Source organism: Sminthopsis crassicaudata, chromosome 2, assembly GCF_048593235.1.
Source record: "Sminthopsis crassicaudata isolate SCR6 chromosome 2, ASM4859323v1, whole genome shotgun sequence".
NCBI lineage: Eukaryota > Metazoa > Chordata > Mammalia > Dasyuromorphia > Dasyuridae > Sminthopsis > Sminthopsis crassicaudata.
In genome coordinates this window covers 252,339,318-252,362,385 of record NC_133618.1, presented here as the reverse complement: position 1 = coordinate 252,362,385, position 23,068 = coordinate 252,339,318, and the positions used below count along the sequence as shown (strand labels likewise).

The 23,068-nt window shown below is 36.9% G+C and overlaps 2 long non-coding RNA genes across 2 annotated transcripts in view; one reads left to right on the top strand and one right to left on the bottom strand.

The window, feature by feature from the left end:
- Positions 1-18,372, bottom strand: part of LOC141553385 (uncharacterized) — a 28,102-nt gene extending 9,730 nt beyond the window's left edge. Inside the window, exon 1 of the long non-coding RNA XR_012485442.1 lies at positions 18,316-18,372. This is a non-coding gene — a long non-coding RNA (uncharacterized LOC141553385). The remainder of the gene's footprint in view (positions 1-18,315) is intronic.
- LOC141553384 (uncharacterized) overlaps positions 16,034-23,068 on the top strand; it is a 35,862-nt gene continuing 28,827 nt past the window's right edge. The window contains exons 1-2 of the long non-coding RNA XR_012485441.1: positions 16,034-16,333; positions 16,614-16,770. This is a non-coding gene — a long non-coding RNA (uncharacterized LOC141553384). The remainder of the gene's footprint in view (positions 16,334-16,613; positions 16,771-23,068) is intronic.

Below are 23,068 nucleotides of genomic sequence, written 5' to 3'. Positions count from 1 at the left end.
GCTGGAAACTGGAAAATGAATGGATGTCCATCAATTGGAGAATGGTTGGATAAATTATGGTATATGAATGTTATGGAATATTATTGTTCTGTAAGAAATGACCAACAAGAGGAATACAGAGAGGCTTGGAGAGATTTGCATGAACTGATGCTGAGTGAAATGAGCAGAACAAGGGGATCACTATACATTTCAACAATGGTACTGTGTGAGGATGTATTCTGATGGAAGTGGATATCTTCAACATAGAGAAGAGCTAATCCAATTCCAATTGATCAATGATGGACAGAATCAGCTACACCCAGAAAAGCAATACTGGGAAATGAGTGTAAACTGTGAGCATTTTTTTTCTTCTTGTTGTTTTTCTTCCCAGATTATTTTTACCTTCCGAATACAATTCTTCCTTTGCAATAACAGCAACAACAAAATTTGGTTCTGCACATATATATTGTACCTAGGATATACTATAAGATATTTAATATATATGGGAATGCCTGCCATCTAGGGGAGGGGGTGGAGGGAAGGAGGGGAAAAACTTGGAACAGAAGGGAGTACAAGGGATAATGTTGTAAAAAAAAAAATTACCTATGTATATGTACTGTCAAAAAAAATGTTATAATTATAAAATTAATTAAAAAAAAAAGATTCTACCTGGCCAAAAAAAAAAACAAACAAACAAAAAAAAAAACCACTTCCCATCTGTGTGACCCTGGGCAAGTCACTTAACCTCAGTCTCCAAAAGGAAAAAAAAAAATGGATCTCAGTTTGATTGAAACAGTGTGATAAACTCAGTGATAAAAACTTGATGAGAATTGAGAAAAGCCTCTTTTATATAATAATAAATATTACATTATTATATAATAAATGTAATTATTATATAATAATACATTATTATATATAAACATTATATTATAATATATTCTGATATAATTATATATTATTAATATTATATTATTATACAATAATGATTTTATTAATAATAATAGATCCTTTGTTTTTCTGGGCAAAACAGAAATAATTGCTATTTATGGTCACTCTAAGTGAATCAGAGCCCATACAATAAGCAGTTATGGCCTGTTTTGAAACTATTGGTGTCAGTCAATAAGAGCCAGAGTGATTTGGATTTAAGGATTGGCCTGAAAGAAAGAAGAAAGGAAGGAAAGAAGGAAGAAAAAAGAATGAAAGGAAAGAAGGAAGGAAGGAAAAAAGACAAGAAAGAAAAGAAGGAAGGAAGGAAGGAAGGAAGAGGAAGAAAGAGGAAGAAAGGAAGAATGAAAGGAAGGAAAAAAGAAAGAAGGAAGGAAAAAAGAAAGACAACAAGAGCAGAAAGAAAGGAAGGAAGGAAGAAAGAAAGAAAGATAAAGGAAGGAAGGAAGAAAGAAAAATTTGTTGCCCAACTAAACAGTTCCAGTTGGGTCCACAGTGAGGCAACTCTATTCACAAAAGGTTTTAATTATTCTTCATGACATCAGGTAGGTATGCCATGACAAGCAAGTAAAATGGATTTAAGTTCTGGTGGGTTGTGCAAAGTCACCAGTCTCACTTTCTCCTCTAGTGCCATCTGGGTTCGGTATAGATATAGTTTAGAATGATTGGCAATAGCCCTCTATTGTGCCTTAAAAATAATGAAAGAGAAAATTGAGAGCACTGAATTGATACAGAGTGAAATAAGCAGATCCAGGAAAACTATTATCATACCAACAGTATTGTAAATACATACAACTTTGAAAGACTAAAGAACTCTGGTTAATGCAATGACCAACCTTGATTCAAGATGACTGATGATAAATTATGATAAAAAATAAATCCTGAGGTTAAGGTGATTGACTTAAGATACAATATTTTATGCACAGGAAAATGATTGACATATGGATTTAATTCTTATAACATTTGGTCTCCTCTTCCATTTTTTTTTTTTTTTTTGCATTTTACTTTCTTTTTATTCTGAACTTAACAAAATGACAAATAAAATGAACATTTTCATACATATATATATATACATATATATATATATATGAAACAGAAGGAGAGGAATATACATGGAACTGTGAATCTCTATTTTGAAAGTTTTATTTTTTTCTTTTAAAAAACATAACAAATTCAACATGTAACTTTAAAAGCTGTTCTATTTGTCTATGATTCCTTCTGTTTTTCCTTCTGCTTTTTTTCTTTGGAGGTGGGGGAAGAATCTTATTTGTAGTGTCCCTCTCCCTCTCATTTCTCTTCCCCATCAAAAAAATAATAATCAGATAAAATACTTGGAACAAATATGCAGCAAACAAATTTTCGTGTTGTCCATGTCCAAAAATATGTCTCATTCTGCATCTTGAATTCATCACCTCTGTGAGAAAGTAGGTAGCATACTTCATTATTGTTCCTCCAGAATTGTAATTGCTAATTGCATTTGTAATGCCTAGTCATCATAATGACCACATTTTAAACAAAGAAGGACATTGATCTCCTTCTTTGGCTTCAGGAAGTTTATTTTAAGCAAGAAGTTATGAATTTAGTCTTGTTTGCTCTGAGTCCCCAATTACAAAATTTCTTAACATTTAGGTAAAGATTGGGCTGTTTGCTTAATTTTTCATCTTTTTTATCTCTTACTTCTGATCTTTTTGTGCCTATGGCTAAATTCTGCATTTAGATAATGAAATAGTCGAATATGTCATGACCACATCTCTATCACTAACTAGTACAGTGTAAAAGTTGAAGACAGGAATTATGGGTGTGAGGGCTCCTCTCAAACTTGAGACCAGTAAGTGACTGGTAATTTTTATATATATATCTTGGACCTCATGAAAATTCAATGAATTGATTTCTTTTTTCCCTCCTCTGTTCTTTTTCTTTTAGTATGTTTTTCCTAATTAATGCTACATACTTAATACTTGAAAATTGTGCCAGATTTTCTAGGAGTGAGTTATAAGCCAAAAATAATTTTTAAAATCCCTTGAAATGTACCTGAGTTCTTCATATCATAAATGTTTCTGACACAAGAGCTGCATAATTATGACTTTTTGGAAGGAGGTTTATTGTGTGGCTCTGGTTACTTGACTGAAAACTGAAGATAATGGGGTACATTAACTGTTAAGAAGTCATGCAGAGGTAATGATGCATCTTAAATGTCAGAATGTTTGTCGGCAGAAACAGACACATAAATGATAATTTTTAATTTAAAAATGAAAGAATAATATTCTAAACAGAGATAGATTTAAGCTGGTAAGCCTTCATATTTCCAAATTTCATGCCAGTGTCAATATATTATGTGAAATATGTTGAGAGGATGCTCACCATGCCTCAATGAATATGATTTGTAATGTTTATGGCCTTAGGGACTAAATTGCTATGGCACACTATAAATTCCTACAATATTTTCTTGGTTTTGTCTTAGTTCATTTATTTCAAACATAATTATCCGTCTCTGTTCTAAACAATAACTTTTCTTCAATAAGACCAAGATGCACAAGAACATTTTCACAGATCACAAGTTTTCTTTGATAAACATTTTCTCCAATGATGGAAGTACTCACATTGCCAGACAGAAAGGTTTTCTTAAATTTATTTAGTTTGAGACACACCAAAAAACGAAACTTTTCATGCTCTTTGTCCGTGACAATGTCTATATGAAGCCAATAAAACTGGTTGATATAAATGATAAAAATCAAAGAACACAGTTGAGCTTGGGGATGTGAATTCAGCAGCTGTTGCCATTAACTCTAATTAGGTCTCTAACTTTCTCTTGTGAGAAAGTTTATCTCACCTCCAGGGAGTAGATATAAGGGAAGGCTCAGACTGCAAAGTTGGTACTCCTAAATTGGACATTATATTTTGGCTGAAAACTTTATGGATAGGAAGCAGAGGAGGAAGAGCCAGGTAAAAACACCATTGTATCAGTGTAGTATAGCATTATGGTGTGTGGCTACCTATATGATTTTTCTCTGGGCTTTTGTTTGTGTTTTCTCTGCTGTGACTGCTGGTCTCCCTGAATTCACTTAAATCCCATCTTCTCCAGGAAGCCTTCCTTTCCCCCTTTTAATCCCAGTGTTTTCTTTCTTTTAATTATTTTTTACTTGTCCTGTTTTTAGCTTACTTTGTATGTATATATGTATGTTTATATATGTGTGTGTGTGTATACATGCATACATATATATATATATATATATATTTTTTTTTTTTGTATATATTTCTCCTTAGGTTGTCAGTTCCTCCATGGCAGAGACTGCCTTTTGTCTCTTTTTGTATCTCCAGAATTTAGCCCAATAGATAAGTGCTTAATAAATATTTGTTAATTGGTTTTTGTTTTCTTGTATTGATGATATTCTTGTAAATTGTCTAAGTTCTTAGGCATACATTATATGAAAGTTTGAGTAATAATATTTTCCCAAAAAAGGTGAGTAATAGTTGCATTTTTAACTAATGGCAGTGCATTGTAGTGAAAAACCCAGCTTCTTTTAACTAGTGTGTGATCTCATATGGAGTCTTGTAACTGAATGTGGGGGGGTTGCAAAATTGATTTATTTTCAATTCTTCCTCCATAATACAAGAAGATAAACTATATCAAACCTTCTTAAACTATGAATTCTCTTTATGGATTGTATAATTGAGTATGGGGTGGGGGAGTTGTGAAATTATGATTTGTTTTCAGTAAATGTTTGATTTGTATACCTATTTTATATGTCTGTATTTCCAGGGTCACAAATAATTTAGTGGTTAAGAGGGGGTTACAGGTAGAAAAAGTTTAAGAAGCTCTGAACCATATGATATATAAGGTGCCAGACACTGAGGCCTTTTCCTGAAATAATCTGCCAAGCATTCAAACTCTACTGCAGAGAGCACAACTCCTTTTTAAATGCCAAATGTCCACTTGCCATTTCAAACAGCCAAGCCTGGTTTAATTTAATTTAATTATTTATTTTTTGAAACAAATAACCCTGTGTAGACAATAGTCTGAGATGTTGCCAAAAACAATTCTGATTTTTCCTGGTCACTTTCCTTGCAAAAGCCTGTTGGCTTCCATGAGGTGGGGAAGGAAAAGACAGGCAAACTGTTACGGATAGGGCTATAAACACATGGATGTCGTTATCCTTTTTGCCTTGTTAGGTGAAAGGATAAGGACTTGGCAGATGTTTTTTTTGCAGAGGGTCACTGCATCACACATTTAATAATGAGCAGAACCAAAAGGTGGCAGCAGTACAACTAGTTTAGTTACATGTGGACTATAGATTTAGAAACCAAAGGTGTTTCTTATCTGATGGGAAATCAAAGTTTCTATTTGCATCCAATTTTCTTACTCATAAAAATGCTGCTCAAGTTTTAGAAATCATTATTTATTTTAAAACTTAATTATTTGTAGTCATTATTTTCTCTGAAATAACAATTTATCTGTGCTAAAAAGAGCTCTGGATGGGAACTTGGGGGAAATAGGCCCTTAGTTTCCCCATCTGTAAAATGGGGGATATAACTAGATCAGGGGTTCTAATCTTTTTTTAATGTTGTAGATCCCTTAAATAGTGCAGCACAGCAAATAAACCCCTCCTCTGCATCCTATTTTTAAATCTTTATAGGAAATGATGGTTTACAATTAGATGCTGGTAAAATAAGATATGATTTGCCTCTACCCCTCATAAAAGTCCATGGACTTATGGATTTTTATCCACAGACTACTTGGTAGTTTGTAGAGCCCTGGTTAAGAACCATCATAGAAAGGGTCTCCAAGGGCTCCTTCTTTGCTTTAAAAACATTCCATAAACTCCTACTTTAAAATCTAAACAATGAAAGGAATGAGTTGAGGCAAAAGAAAAACCGTTTCTCCTCCCCCATCCATATTCTCCAGCTGAAGAATCATGATATAGTGGATGGATAGAGCCAGGAAGACCTGGTTCAAGTGTTTCCTCTAACAAATACTAAATGTATGATCCTGGGCCAGTCATTTAACCCTAATGTCCCCAGCAGCTATATATAAGTTGCAAAAGAAGGTACTGTTGTCTGTAGTGGATGGAGTTTTCTCATGTAGGGCTTCCTCATACCAATGAAATCATAGTCGTAATCCCTACTCCAAAGTCTTAGATGAACTATTTACATGTGTCAAATTAAATTGGAATTACATCAACTCCCCATTTCATGTGGCCTAGATGGGTTATACATGTTGTCTTTGTCCTTCACTAACCTTCAGATTTTTCTTTAAGAACTCTCATTATTTCTCCAATGAAAAAAAAATCCAGAGTGGGTTTGGGTCCTGGATGAATTACATATTCATGTACTCCAGGACTTTTTTTTCAGGTTTCTCCAATAAATAATGAAGACTATAGCCCTTTCCAGTTCAGGGACATGAATTTTTTTTTTCAGGGAAGACAAGTTAAAAGTTATGTTGTATTTCACACTCTGAATATGTTTCCCAAGCTGAGAGAGTAATTAGAATCAAAGAATGCTTGTGAATCTGGAATATAGAATTAGTTTTATGTGCAAAAAAGCAAAGAATGGAGGATGTGGGATGTGGAGTCAAGTTGAGATTATTCTTGGAATAATGATTGGTGGATTCTTAGTCTAACCGCATTTTTCCTTTTGAAAGATACTGCTCAAAAAAAAAAAAAAAAAAAAAAAAGATACTGCTCTTTCCTAAATTTTTATCTTGTCAACTCTTTCCCCTTCCAACACCTACTGATAACTTTTCTCTCCTCTGTCATTTAGAAGACAATGATAAATAGCTTTACACCAGTGAAAAAAGGGGCTCTTTCCAAGATTCAAACTGATGCTGATGAACAGAGATTTTCTAAACTCTCTGCATAACTCGTGCTGTTCTCATTATTCTTACCAAATTACATTAAACATTTAATTATCCATGTTCATGGTAAGGATAGTGATTCAATAAATCAAGATGGCTGATAATTTGCAAATGCTGTCTATCTGGACTGTGAATATGACTTATTTGTTTTTGAGTATGGTTGTGTCTGGAATCTGAGTCTGTGTGGTTTAACATTTTGCTCAATGGCTTAGATAAAGGCATAGTGTCCTGCTTATCAGATTTACAGATTACACAAAGGAGAAAGAGCTAATGTGCTAGATGATAGAGTATCCACATAGTCCTCAGCAGGCATGAACATTGGGCCATATTGAATAAGATAAAACTCAATGAGATAAATGCAAAATCTTGCCTTTGGATAAAAAATAATAACTTTACAAGAACATGATGAAGGAGTGTAGTTAGAGTATAGTTTGCTTGAAAAAGATCTGACTAAATTTTGATGGACGTGGCTCTTTTTTTTTTTTTTTTTTTTTTTTTTCGTGGCTCTTTTTAACAAAGAGATGATTTAGGCCAATTCCAACAGACTAGGGATGGAGAGAGTTTCCAATTCAGCACTTGCAGCTCCTCAGAAGAAATCTGGAGGAGCAAAAAGAATGTTGGGTTTAATCACAAGTCTTACTCCTTATTATCTGTGTGATCTTGGACAAAGTTGTCTCTCTCTGGGGCTCAGATTCCTCATCTGTTAAAATGAGGGAGTGAGGGGACCCTGGTGACCTCTAAGGTCTGTTTCAGCCCTGAGTTTTATGTTTCCTAACCCTTATTTGATGCCCCAATGGTTCCTTGCTTAATATGTCTTATAGACACTTCCTTCTTACATAGTTATGAATTGATTTCCTGCTAAATGACTCAATGTGGGAGCAGCTAAATGGCACAGTGGATAGAGTACCTACCCTGAACTTAGAAGGATCTGAGTTCAAATGTGGATTCCCATAGCTAACACTTAACAGCTGTGTGACACTGGCAAATCATTTAACCCCAATTGCCTTGCAAACAAAAAGACTCGATGTGATTCAATTCATCAGTTTAGTGACAATTAGCTTATATTTGGTCTGCTCATTTTTTAAAAAGCATATTTTCACCCTAGTTTCCCTGTACTATTACCAACTTATTTCTAAATTATTATTTAGGCCTAGAATACTCATTATTAGCCCACCTTACCTGTCTTGGATCACTTAGAAATCGCTATAGTCTATCTCAAAGGCAAGACAGCTAGTTGGTACAGTCCTGGATCTGGAGTCAGAAGCCCTGAGTTAAAATCTTGCTTCAAATATTGACTGACACATCCTGAGCAAGACACAAACTCTGCCTTAATTTCCTCATCTACAAAATAAAAGTAATAATAGTCCCTATATTTTACATTTCTGTGAGAATCAAATGAAATAATATCTGTAAAGTGTTTTGCAAACCTTAGAGAACTATATAAGTAATAGCTTTATTATGATTATTACCCCAGTGTTCAATGAAGATAGTAGGGATAAAAGCCATGTAGTTGAGCCAAAATTGGCAGAAGGATATGGTAATTTATTAATGAAAAGTTATAAAAATAAGTATGTACTCATAGAATACTACCTGCTCAGTTGAAGGAACCCCTAACTGGAGTTCAGCATCACATTCTACATTCCTTCTTGTTCTTCATAGAGAGTTCTGATTCTGGACTTTGATTTTCCCTTGCCTCCTTGGACCTCCATGTCCCAATGACCAACCTTGGCTTGTCTTTTTCTTCCTTCCTTCCCTTTCCTCCCTTTCCCCCCTTTCCTTTCCTTTCCTTTCTCCCTCCCTCTCTTTCCTTTCCTCCCTCTTTCCTTCTTTTTTCCCTTCTTCCCTCTCTTTCCTCCTTCCCTCTTTTTTCCTCCTTTCCTCTCTTTCCTCCTTCCCTCTTTTTTCCTTCTTCCCTCTTTTTTCCTCCTTCCCTCTTCTTTTCCTCCTTCCCTCTCTTTCCTCTTTCCCTCTTTTTTCCTCCTTCCCGCTTTTTTCCTCCTTCCCTCTTTTTTTCTTCCTTACCTCTTCTTTTCCTCCTTCCTTCTTCTTTTCTTTTCCTCCTTCCCTCTTTTTTTCCTCCTTACCTCTTCTTTTCCTCCTTCCCTCTTCTTTTCTTTTCCTCCTTCCCTCTTCCTTTCTTTTTCTCCTTTCTTCCTTCCCTCCATTCCTCCATTCCTCTCCTTAAATATATGATGATGATGGATCCTACCTGTGAGTGGACTTTCTTGAAGATTTTTGCCCATAGCCTTGAACTCCCCAATGCTAGACTCTGTCGATCAGTGACAATGGTCAGACTGGACAAGCTGTGATAAACATGACCTTGTATGAACTTGAATCATTCATTCCTGTTATCTCTCATGGAAACTATAAACAGATTGGAGGATAAATCAAAGAACATCCTATTTCACACATCAGGGAATAAACTTTTAAAATTCATTATCCTGAGAGGTGATGCCATCTATGAATTTAAATAGCTTCAAGATGGTTTAGATAAAGTTTACAGTTGAGAGAGCCAAAAGAGGATGCTGATGCAAGATGAGGGCTTGGCAATATATCCCTTCCTATCAAACCATACACAGAGAAAAACTACCATACTCTCCTACAAATCATCTTTTTGTACTTTTGCCAGAGACCCTGGGGTCAGAGAATTTGGAAGGCTCACAATAATCATCCCTACAATGAGAAAACCCACGTCAGACCACATGTACTATGGAAAAAGAATAAGAACCAAACACTCTTTATTTGGGAGGGATAATATAATCTGTGGCTTTAGCCAAATGTCAGAGATTCTACTTTCAAACTTTTTATTGATTACAATTGTTAAAGAGACATTTGAAAATACGATGTTTTTCTAAATCAGCTGACCTTTGAATGTTGGCTCTTTGAAATACTTTACTTTTTGATAAAGTATTAACATTGAACACCTGCAATTAAACCTGATCCTCCCAATTATTTTAACCATTTTGAGGCAATATTATCTAATATAACTCCTTCCTCATCAATGTGACATTCAGAATATTAATCTCGCACTACAGTTGGCTTTGATAATGCAATGAAACATTTAGATGTTCATCAAATCCGGTTAGAGTCGTCATTTCCAATTTTTCTTTCTGATGAAACTCCCACACAATGGAGAAAATGATCCAAAGAAAAATTGTTTTTTCATTTGTATCTGAATTATGTATTTCTGAAGCAGTTGGTAAAATGGACTGGGGCCCGTGTTTATCTGGGCTCACATATATGTTTAACATGTGTAGCAACTCTGGCAGGTTTGACCCAACAGAACGCACAGCTTAGCTTCTATGGATATACTATGTTTTACATTTTTAATTTGCATAGGAAATCTCCTTTTCCCTAAGGTAAACTCTGAATTAAAAATCCTTGTGGAGGAGGTATGATGATGAGTGATTCATTTCAGGAGATCCACCTCAACTCAGTATCTGGGGAATCAAGATATAAGTTCTAGTCACTGCTGTCACTAATTAGTTATGTGGCTTTGGGAAGGTGACTTCTTTTACTGTCAGAAAAGAAGAGTGAAATTTGGAGTAGATGAGCTTATAAAAGTCTGTTTTAGTCTTAACAGATTATGAATTTTCCTTAAAATGTAACATATATCTATGATAGGGATGGGTGTGGGTGGAGTGATAACGGATTAGTATTGGTGTTTGCTTGGACTGGCATCAGAGGTAGTGAAAAGAGCAGGACCTGGAATCAGGAGATTCAAAATCCCATTTCTGACACATTTAAATTATCTGATCTTTGACACAAACTCTTTGAAACCTCACTTGACTCGCCTCTAAAATGAGACTAATAATACTTTTAGTACTTATCTCACCTATGAAGAAAATACTTTATTAACCTTGAAGTAGAGAAATTTAAGTGATTTTCTTTATTTTGTTGTTGAGTCGCTTTCTGTCCAACTCTTCATTTTGGGATTTTCTTGGCAGAGATGCTGGAGTGGTTTGCATTTCCTTCTCCAGCTCAATTTGCAAATGAGGAAACTGAGGCAAACAGGGCAAGGGAACCCATCCCTATCATAGATATGTGATATATTCAAGGAAAATTCATAATCTATTAAGGCTAAAATAGACTTTTTCAAGCTCATCTACTCCAAAGGAAGATGTCTTCCTGAGGGCTCTATCCATTGCACCATATGTATGTACAATCTCAGCCACATTGTCTCTCTGTAGATAACACTTAAGTTAACTCCTTCATGAAATCTTTTTGGGTTAATTTGGGAATACCTGATAATTTCCCTCTGCTTTAACCAAATAAAGTATATGGACTCCAGTGCTGCTCACCCTCTCTGCACCCCAAATTCCTGTGCATTTCTTCCTGTTTCATAAAGCTGATAGTGTACTCACTCTTGTCCTAACACATGAATCAAAAGAGTTCTTTGCCATTTCTGGGGGAATAATAGAATCACAGATTCTCGGCATTGGAAAGAGCCTCAGTGATTGTTGTCTGATCCAGTTAGTACATGAATAAGGATTCCAAGTACAACCCTCATCTAGTCTGTTGCCTGGAAGCCTCCCACCTCTGGGAGGCAGCCCATTCTACTTTTCATTAGCTCCAAATCGCAGGATGTTTTTTCTTACATCAAGCCTAAATCTGCTTCTCCTCATCCTCTACCAATTGCTCCTACTTCTGTCTTTTTTTTCTTTCTAATTCTGCCTTCTGAAATTGCACCTTCAAGATTCCAGTGAACAGAAAAATGTACAAATATGATATAAAAATAGACTCCAAACTTGAAGTCACAGAAATTATTTAAGAAATTTATAGACCTTTAATATTAAGAATGCAGACAATTATGCATTTAAAATATATTTTTTATATTTTATGTAAATATATAGAAATTATATATAAAAATTCAATTAAGAAAGGGATGGAGGAAAGATTATTCTCCAAAGATTAAGTCCCAGCAAGCACCATGGTGAGTGAAGTATAGAAGTCTCTGGAGAAGTTTCTATAGGAGGAGTGTCCTTTTATGGTTGCTGCTCTTTTTTCTTGCTGTTCCTTATTCAGCTGCAATCTGGTTACTGTGGACAGCCATATACTACTAGTAATCTGGTACTTACTGCCTCATTGCTTGAGAATTCTTCCCTTGTATACATACCTTATCTCTTCAAATTGCCTCTGTTTAGGCAGACAGATTTCAGAGTTTTTTATCTTCTCAGTGTCTTGTATTTAGTCAGTTTTTCATAAATATTCATTGATTGAGTCAAACTCTTCCTGGTTTTAGCTTATCACATGGTAGACAAGAGGCTCCAAGAGGTTAAGCTAAAACACAAAGGGTTCAAACCCAGCCTAGGAGAAGCTCAGTAAGAGGAAGAGCTAGAATGGGACAACTTCCCCAGGAGGTTAGAGTCTGGGCAAAGTAACCACATTCAGTCACCGTTCTTTTGATCCTTGTTCAACAATCAGGACAGATTCTTTCCCTTTCCTTTAGGAAACAGCTTTCATTTTCCCCTGAATCCTATTTGATTTGTAAGAAAGTTCACATTTTGAAAACTCCATCACTTGAATTGATACATGAAGATCTGGAACTTGATTCTTGGAGGTATGAGTTGAATTGTGAGAATAGTTGTATGGAAGAAACATGTACTAATTGTGGGTGCCAGAAATGGCTATGAACCTATAAAAAAGAAAGCATGTGTCTGGGGAGAAGCAGGGGAAGTGTTCCAATGGGGCTGTGTCCCCAGATTCCTCAGGGCCCCATCTGAGACTGCTCCTCCCCTCTGAACATGTTAGTAGGAGTCATTTTGATGAGGTGTGGGAATAGGGGGAGAGATCCCCTCTGCTCAGAGATGCAGATCCAAGGCAAAAGAATCCACAAACCTGAAAATCTGTATGGCAAAAGGGAATGTTATTGTTCACTAAGAGCAAAGCTCTCTCTTAGTGGGCAAAGCTCCTCATTAGGAATTTGGCAAAGGTGGATTAACAGACCCAGGTTATATGGGCAAATGTTGACCTGGGGCTGGGAGCTGTCTGGACTAATCAGTAGAGGACCATCTGGCAGAGATCTTCAATTGAATAAAATCACTTAACTGGGAGTTTGAAGGCTTTTCCCAGAGTCTGGGAACTCCCTGAAGGGATCTGGGCCACTCCCAAAAGATCTCAGTTTCAATAGAGGCTGATTTGACCAAAATCTCCAACAGAATGAAACCACTTAACTTGGAAGGGGCTTGTCTGGGAAAGCTTTGCTTTTCCCAGTCTGAGAGTATTCCCAAAGAGGACACAGTTTACATCCACCCCCCTCCACCCCCCACTCCCCACCAATGGTTACATCATTTTCCCTAAAAAGATCTCAGTTTACATCAATTTCATTGTCAAATGAATTTTCTGAAGCTTGAGAAAAGTTGGATTTTTTTTTAAAACTCCCAAATTATAGACAAGCTTGAGAATGGCAGTAGGGGATAAAGAACATGAGAATAGCTTGAATACCATACGGAGTCTAGTATCACGATTATCACCAAAGGATTGCAGGCCATATCCAGGAATGGGTATCCTTGAATTCATGTGGAAGTAAGGAGGCAGGATGAGCTGAACTGGCTCTTGGAATGCCCCTTTCCCTTATCTCCTTGTGACAAAGAAAAGAAGCAGGGACAAGCCTTTTCATTTCAAAGGTTTCCACTTCATTAATGCTCTCTGAATAATTCTATATTATCAGAAGCTGCAGGACTTGGGAAACTGACCAGAAGGGTGAAGGAAAATTGAATTCTCTTTCTCACTAGGCAGGCCAAGAAATTAAATTGGTACCATCTGCTCCCTTGGAATAAGCTACTTTTTCTCCCTTTACTCTCCTGGTTGCAAACTTATTTTCCCTATACCACAAACTTCACAGTTTAGCTCTTGTAGCTTACTTGGTTTTAAGTTTAAAAAACACTAAATAAGGACTCAGGTGGTTTGGGGCATTAAGTTGCTGTCTGTTGCTAGTTATAATAAAATATAATGATAAATACATGATAGAGATCTTCAAACATTTGAAAAGCTCACATTGAAGAGATATTAAATTTATTCCATTTGGATCCTGAACCACACAAATAGGAGACATGGGTAGAAGTTGCAGAGACTGAGTTTACCCCTTTGCTATGAAGCTCTCTTCTTCTTGGTAGAAATGTTGATTTCTACCAAGAGATCAATATCTGGCACCTGCATCAGGAATAGGGAAGAACTGACCAAAGAAATAGAAACAGAGAGAAGAGAGCTCTTTAGTTATTTTCAGATCATTGAGCTACTGAATCTCTTTGGACTTCAGGTACTTCTGGTTTTGAGAGAAGATGGAAGGTGTCATCTCCACTTCAGGATGCTGACTCTGGGCAGAAGCCCGTTTGAGAGGAGCTGGCAGTCTCTAGCGTGTTCCTATTCCCAGTTTGCTACACTGGAGACTGAAGGGAACTTCTTCTTGGGTGAGATTTGGGACTCTCTCACGGTTGAGCTAAGTTACTTCACTCCCAATGGGCAAACTCTTTTACGCTGCATTTTCTGATATGCTTTATGTATGTATGTATTTTTTTAATAGCTTTTTATTTACCAGATATATGCATGGGTAATTTTTCAGCATTGACAACTGCAAAACCTTTTGTTCCAACTTTCCCCCTCCTTCCCCCCACTCTCTCCCTCAGGTGGCAGGTTGATCAATACATGTTAAACATATTAAAGTATAAGTTAAATACAATATATGTATACTTGTCCATACAGTTATTTTGCTGTACAAAAAGAATCGGACTTTGAAACAGTATACGATTAGCCTGTGAAGGAAATAAAAAATGCAGGTGAACAAAAATAGAGGGATTGGGAATTCTATGTAGTGGTTCATAATCATCTCCCAGAGTTCTTTCGCTGGTTCAGTTCATTACTGCTCTGTTGGAGCTGATTTGGTTCATCTCAATGTTGGAGAGAATTGATCATCATATGGGCTTGTTGTTGGTTTGTATAGTGATCTCCTGGTTCTGCTCATTTCACTCAGCATCAGTTCATGTAAGTCTCTCCAGGCCTTTCTGAAATCATCCTGCTGGTCATTTCTTACAGAACAATAATCTTCCATAATATTCACATTATGTATTTTTTAATGAATTCTGTTTTGCTGTTGAATTCAATGAACAGGTTTTCTTAACTGTTACATTTATTTATAGTATTTGGTGGGAAAGGGATCAAGCCTTGGATATAAATCTGAGGGTCTTGCTTCCCCCACTAATAAAATAAGGGCCAGCTTGAATATGAAAAATCATATTTTATGATAAATAATATTTAAGGAAGTCAGTAAACATATTCTAGCCTGGCACCCCCACTCTCAGAGGAGAGCAGAGGGGCAAACTTTGCCCCCAACTTCCTGCTTTTCCTCCTGGCAGGAATTAAAAGTCTTTCTTGGAGAAGAGTGGAAGAAGAGGCTAGAGATATCTATTCTGCCTCTCTTCAAGTCAACATAACACTCGTGCTATGTGAGCTTGATAATAAAAACTGAAAAAAGCAATCTAGAACAAGAATGAACAGCCAACTAAATAAATTCTGGAGTCCCTCCTAGGTCTGGGATTCTTTATTTCCTATTATTAATTCAGACTTTTCTAATGTTGGGTTTTGTGATCATTTTGGTGTGGTTTTTAGTTTGTCTTTCCTCTATTGGTGAAAGATAAAATCACTAAGTAAATAATATAAGTAAGGCTGAGAGGCATGTTTAAGTTTCTGAACTAAACATAGCTTCAAACACAGCAGAATTACTCATGAAAGCAAATCTGTGATTTATATAAATTCAATTTAATACAGATTTAATCATTAAAAATTGTCATACACTCATTAAAGCAGGCTTATAGCAAGAACTCTTAACTTTTTTATGGCATAGACACTTTGAGTCTAAGGAAAACTCTGTATCCATTCTCAGAATAAAGTTTTTAAATGAATAAAATAAAATATATAAAATTATAAAGGACATTAATTATATAATCATATAAAATATATATTCATATGTATAATCATCTAAAAACATATTTATATATCTATATAATCTATATGCACATATATATGTATGGGTATGATATGCACACAATTATACAATCACAAAATATATATTCATATGCATGCATATCTACTATATCTATGTGCATATATATGTACAAATATTTATGATGGGAAGACAGGCACATATCATGCATACATAAATAAGCCAACCTGACAGAACCAGCCCCTGACCTGTTGGTGACCGGAGCAGAACAAAGTAGGAGAGTACAGAAGTTTTATTTCAAAATGAGGGAAATGGCTTATGAACCCAGAGCTACAGCCCTACTGGGAGGGGCCCAAGGCGGAGATCTCATTGCTTACCTCTGTGGCTAAGCCGTGAATTGTAGCCCTGACAAAGAGATGCGTGGCAGAGCTTCATGACCAGAAACAATTCTGAGAGCTCTCCCAGCGGGGAGTGCCCAGGACTGTCCAAGCTCCGAGAGCAGTCTGCTTGTGGAGCTAGCTCTGGAAAACAAGGTCTCCTAACATCTTGACAGATAGGCTCTCTCCTTAGACTTGTGCATTCATAGGAGCATTGATTTGAAACTGGAAGAGACATTAGAGGTACAGTTTCCCGTTTTCCTTACAAGTAAGGGGGATTGACTCACCTAAAGTCAAAGGCAGGATTCCCTTTCCAGCCCGGACTGTAAGTATGGGCCTGCTGGGGCCAGCTTGAACCAGCTGTTGAGTTGATTGTTAAAATTTCGTTTTAGCTCAGAAATAAGTGTTACAAATCAGGGTTTGATTTATTATTTTATTGATTATCTAGACTTAAACTTAAGGAGTAAATGTTGATAATGCAGATTAAATAGAAAAGTAAGGGTTTTTTTTGTTTGTTTTTTAGCAAACTGGTTGTTAAACATTTACCAGCACACCAGCTCTAGAGCCAGAACTTCCATGGCATCACAGGGTCCTTCCTTCTCTGCTGCTCTGAATCAGTGAGGTCTGACTATTCATGCTGAGGGTGTGGTATATGATGGAGAGGCTCAGAAGGTAGCAAGGTATTTGACTTCTAGAACTTAGTCTGCTATTAATCACAGATCTATTACCAACAATTGAATTCGTGCATTTTAAATACCAGCTTTTATAAATGCTTAGGCCTGACAATTTTCCAACACCACTACTGACTGATAACCATCTTTGGTCTTCATAGATCAAACTATCCTATTCCCCTCCGTCTGCAGCGTGGGCTTGTTTGCTAGGTGATTTGGGGTGATAGGCATTTGACAAAGAGTAGGAATGATTATCGCTATTTTCTTTGTCACATTTCGTACTCTTTGGATTTAATAATGACAATATCAGATAACTCTAAAGTACTTTTCTAAGATTAGTTTATTAATCTTCCCAACACCCCTCAGAGCTTCTCTTAATAGAATCATTATTTGTAGGGAAACAGCAATAGAGCATTTAAATGTTTTCCCCAGGCTCTCATAAAAGTCCACGAGGAAAATTCCCAGGAATTTATTTTAAGGAGGAAATTTCTCTTCCTTCTATGCACAGAAACCACAGGCAAATGATTTCTGATGTAGTTATTGTTAATGCACCCTTCCCTCTCCACCCTATTTCCTGACTGAGAAGGCAAAGTCATGTTGTAAAAGAAAACACTCATTTTTTTTAAACCCTCAAGAATAAAAAAGTAAAAAAAAAAATTAGTATGCTTCAATTTGTATTCAGATACAATGAGTTCTTTATCTGAGTTCATATAGCATTCTATCTCTCTATCTATCCTAAGTCCTTCAGAGTAAACTTGGATCACTGTTGAAGAGCAACATTATTCACAGTTGATCATCCCACTACATTGCTCTTACATTGTACACAGTACATTTCACTTTGCATGAGCTCATGGAGGACTTTGCAGGTTTTTCTGAGAGCATCCTGCTCATCATTTCCCATAGAACTACTGTAGTATATCATAATCACATACCACAATTTATTCAGCCACTCCCCAATTGATGGACATCCCCTCAATTTCCAAATCTTTGCCCTGAGAAAAGACCTGCTATAAATAGTTTGTACACACAGGTCCTTTACCCTTTTTTTTTTTTTTTTTTTTTTTTTTAAATATATATATATGCCTGGTAGTGGTATTGTTAGGTCAAAGTCTATGCCCTTTGGGTGTAGTTCCAAATTGCTCTAGAGAATGGCTGAATCAGTTCACAATTCCTCCAACAATGCCCCTTTTCCCCCACATTCCCTCCATTTGTCATTTTCCCTCTCTAATGAATAAATCTAATATGAGGTATCTCAGAATAATTTAATTTGCATTTCTTCCATCAATAGATAGAGCATTTTTATATGATCCCAAACATTTCATTACTATATTTTTGAATTCTGAAGTACTTTTTTCTGATGATAATCTGTTGTCATTACACCTCTCTCTCTGATTCACAGCTTCAAAATGTTCTTTAATGTAACTGTGATCTTCAGTTCCTCTACCCCTAAGTTCTTTCCCAGACTGTCACCCTTGTATCTGCTATACTCTCCTCCCTTCCCCATTTGGACTTCACAGTGAAGTACTTTATTCTCTATCTTGTTAAAATTCTTACTTGCCAAACCTCAGCCTTGAATTGTAACTGCCATCAGCTGCCCTCACTCGTGTGAAGCTGGAGAGAGTCATGAAACCTTGCTGACCATAATCTCAACTGGACCCTTATTGTGACAAGACAATCCTTTAAACCTCTGATGTATCAGCTAGGGCAGCTAGTAGCAAAGTGGAAAGAGCTCCAGGTCTGCAGTAAGGAAGACTCATCTTCCTTAGTTCAAATCCTGTCACTTGCTAGCTGTGTAACCCTGGGCAAGTCACTTAACCCTGTTTGCCTCAGTTCCTCATGTATAAAATAAGCTGGAGAAGGAAATGGGAAACCATTTGTTAAGAAAACTCCAAATGTGATCATGAAGAATTGAGTATAACTGAAACAATTAAACGACAAAATTGATTCACTAATCCCATTGATCACACTGGATTTTCCAAACCTTTTCATCCTTTCACAGATCTCCAATAGCACTTCTTCCCCTAATCCTCTCAGTTAAGAATCTTATTTTATTTTATTTTTTTAAATTGAGGTTATTTCTAGAAAACTACATTTTGCCTTTTCTTCATCTGACTTCCCTTCCTTTTGCTACTGAATTTTTTTAAATTACTTTTTATTGACAGAACATATGCATGGGTAATTTTTTACATTATCCCTTCCACTTACTTCTGTTCCGACTTTTCCCTTCCCTCCCTCCACCCCCTCCCCCAGATGTCAGGCAGTCTTATACATATTAAACATGTTAAAGTATAGTCTAGATACAGTATATGTGTGCAGATGCGTGCAGTTCTCTTGTTGCACAGGAAGAATTGGATTCAGAAGGTAAAAATAACCTGGGAAGAAAAACAAAAAATGCAAATAGTTCACACTCATTTCCCAGTGTTCCTTCTCTGGATGTTTGCTACTGCATTCTTAATGTTAAGATGTGGCTCTTATTGCTGAGATAAACCCCTCTCTGTGCACAAGAAATCCCAAATCATCCTACCTTCTCCAGTAGATTGTTCCTCTACTTTCTTTTTCTTTTTTTTTTTTTTTAAATTAAAGCTTTTTGATTTTCAAAATATAGGCATGAATAAACTTTCTACACTAATCCTTGCAAAACCTTGTGGTCCCTTTAAGAAACTATTTCCTATTGATCTGTGATTCCTTTCAGATGCCCAGACCCTCCTGGCTAAGGCATAACCTCCCCAAACAAGTTGTCTATCCTGGATACTAGAGCTTTTGATTCAATTACAAATCCTGGTCAAAAAGCATCCCTTTGAATTCCAATAGGAGATCTAGGCTTGTCCCAGCCCCCATTCTGACTTACTTGGGCTCTTCCAGCCCCCACTGGTTCTGATATGCTCCGGTTGTCCCAGCCCCCACCAAGACATCCAATATAATAAGCTTCCATCCACTAAAATCTTTGCAGATGGACCTTGGCAGCTCCCTTTACTGCCAGGACCTTCTGTCCACTGAGAACTGCATTCTCAGTCAAAACTCCTTTTTCCATAGATCTGCTACTATAGAAGTCAGTCTCTTGGTAAACTGATTTCTATCTAACAATAAACTTTCATTTTGCAATAATAATTTGGGAATGAGTGAATTCTTTCACTTCTAAAACCTGCGGCCAATTCAATGGGGATTCTCAATAATACTCTTATAGCCACTAACCTCTAGCCCACCAGGAATCTAGACCACTCAAACAGCATCACCTAGTTGGCAAGTAATTCAGTATATATTAAACATAGTAAAAATATGTTAAAGCCAATATATGCATACATATTTATACAATTATCGTGCTGCACAAGAAAAATCAAATCAAAAAGGGAAAAAATGAGAAAGAAAATAAAATGCAAACAACAACAAAAAGAGTGAAAATACTATGTTGTGAATCATATTAAGTCCTCACAGGCCTCTTTCTGGGTGTAGATGGCTTTCTTCATCACAAGATCATTGAAATTGGCCTGAATCACCTTGTTGTTGAAAAGAGCCACTTTCCATCAGAATTGATCATCATATAGTATTGTTATTGAAGTATATAATGATCTGGTCCTTCTCATTTCACTCAGCATCAGTTCATGGAAGTCTCTCCAGACCTTTCTGAACTCATCCTCCTGCTCATTTCTTACAGAACAATAATAATCATAGCCTTCACATACCACAATTTATTCAGCCATTCTCCAGCTGATGGGCATCCACTCAGTTTCCAGTTTCTGGCCACTACAAAAAGGCTGCCACAAATATTTTTGCACATGTTACCACCTCTATTTTCTTTCACTCATCTTCAGTCTCTCTTTGAGTACAATGCGATTTCCTACTATCTACAAACATTCCCAAATCTCCTCTATCCTCAAAGATCTGTGTCTTATAACATAGCAATGACAGTGCACATATAGTTATTCAAATTAAGTGAAGGAAACGTTGCATGAGCCAATAAGAATTTTTAAAAATATATTGTAATGCATATAAAAATGGCTTATGAGAAATCTATTAATTACTTGTATATAAATGGACTCTTTACTAAAACATAAGGGCATCAGAGCTCAAGCCCTAATAGGTTCTACCAAACAAAAGGGTTATAAGTATGTTATACATACATGTCTTGTTTGAGGACTTGTCAAGTTAAGGAAGAGAAGGTTACCCCCAGGTGACCCCAAGGGGATGACCCTTTGGATTACAGATCCTTGGACTCACCAAAACAATTTGCTAAATCCTAAATCCTACATTGCTGAAGGAAGTATATATATGTACAAACCCCCAGGTCCTTGAAATATTTAAAAGTAATTGAAGTAAATAGGCACTTAAAAAGAAATCTAGAAAAGAAGTTGTTGCCTTAAATAGCAAATTAAACTTTCTCATTTCCATTTGTTGACACAGTTCAATTGCTGAAAGAATCTTTTATTTTCTCCCCCCTATAATCAAGGTAACAGTAAATTCAGTCTTTGAAAAATCACAGATTCTGAGGGGAGCATTTTGTAAATTGTAAAGTACTGTTTAAATGAGTTACTTTGACCATAGTAGGTCTGAATGAAGACTATATGGGTACTACATTTTCTTTGTTGTTCGTGTCCCCTCTACTCATTTTTAGTGTTAGTATCAAATTTTTTTTGTAATGTTATAATTAACATTGATGTAGTTATTAAAGGTTTTCAAACATGGTTTCCTTATAATTGCTTTCATTTGTTCTTTGTTTCTGAGGAAAACCAAAGACATGAATAAGTAATGTCTTAATTAGTGAGTGAATTGGATTTAAGATGGAGATGCACAAATTATCAGCCCCACACTCTGGTTCACAGTCTAGTGGCAAGACAAAAATCAGAATGACTGGTGACAGGCCAGGATGCTGTGGATGACCTCTCATCTTTGACATCTTACCAAGTTCCACAGAGACTGTTTCAGCTGCCTTTATGGCCATTGGGACAAGTTGTTCTCATTGCCCATTCGTCGACAGAAGTCTTCACCAGTTGGGCTAGGTATGCCGCTAACTCACCTATGGGTTTAAAGTCTTTGTCTGTTGTGCCACAGTTCCCTTTTATTGTTCTGCCTCAGTTTCCCTAATTGTTCTGCCTCAGTTTCCCTGACTTGTTCTGCCTCAGTTCCTTGAATTCTGCCTCAATCCCCCTGATTGCAACACTACCCCTCTCTCCTAAATTTAATCCAAATAAGGAGAAAGACCTTCTATCTTAGACATCATGATTCCAGATCTTCCTAATTTATCAGAATGTCTGGTGATCCCCCCAACCCTGTCAGAACCGGATTGATAGTCCATTCCCAACCTCAGTGCTTGGACTCTGTCCCTGCCTCGGTTTACCCTGATAGCTTAAGAGCCGTGTGTATGTATATTTCATGGGAACCTCACATTCACAGCTGGATGCTTTGAGACATCAGCCTCGGGGCACACCCCCAGCACAATCTCTCCCTCTCAAATAAAATTTAAAAACTCTCTAATCTCTATCTTGCCTCAGTTTCTCCAGCATTACATGTCCAGACCAAAGTTTAGAAAATCCACATGCTACACTCCACAAATCAATGTCATTATCCTATAAATGATTTAAGATTTTCCTCATGATCTAGTCTTATTTTCCTGCTATTGCTTTTGTTCAATGTTAAATGGACAGGAATCATCTGCTCAATGTATCCTCCTTACGTAGAAGGGGGAAAAGTAAAACTCAAAATCCAAATGAGACATCTGGCACAAATCTAGAAGGAAGCCAGAAGAAAGGATATAGGTATGTAAACACAGTAAGGGGAAGGTACAGGGAGAAGGGAATGTACAGGAGACTACATAAGCAGTAGGTTTATGGGAGGATTCCTGGCTTTGACATTCCCGAGGGGCGAGGGACTTAATTTTCCCGTGGCCTCACTGTTCTGTAAAGTGAGAATAATAAAACATGCTGCAGACCTCACTTATCATACATAAGGAGACAGGTGGGTGAGCAGACTTGATGTGGCTGCAAGTGCAGCAGTCCCCCAGTAAAGCCTCTCAGCAGACAGGCTAACCCAGAGAGAGCCTGGGCTGGAGGCAGCCTCAGTCTCAGCAGCTTTCATCTCCCAGACGGTGGGACCTGATGGCTGAGTCGGAGGAAGCTGGGGGACCTTCCGCTGACTGGTCCTGGGCTGTGGCTTTAGGCCACGCTTGGAGAGTGGGACCCTGGAGGCTGTGGGCACCTGCAGTGGAGTCCCTGGTTTCGGTTCTGGGGAAGAGAGGACAGCAGTGGCTTGCAGCCATCAGGAACTGCTAGTTGTGGGGGCACTAGCTGTGGCTTAGGAGTGGAGAGAAGGACCC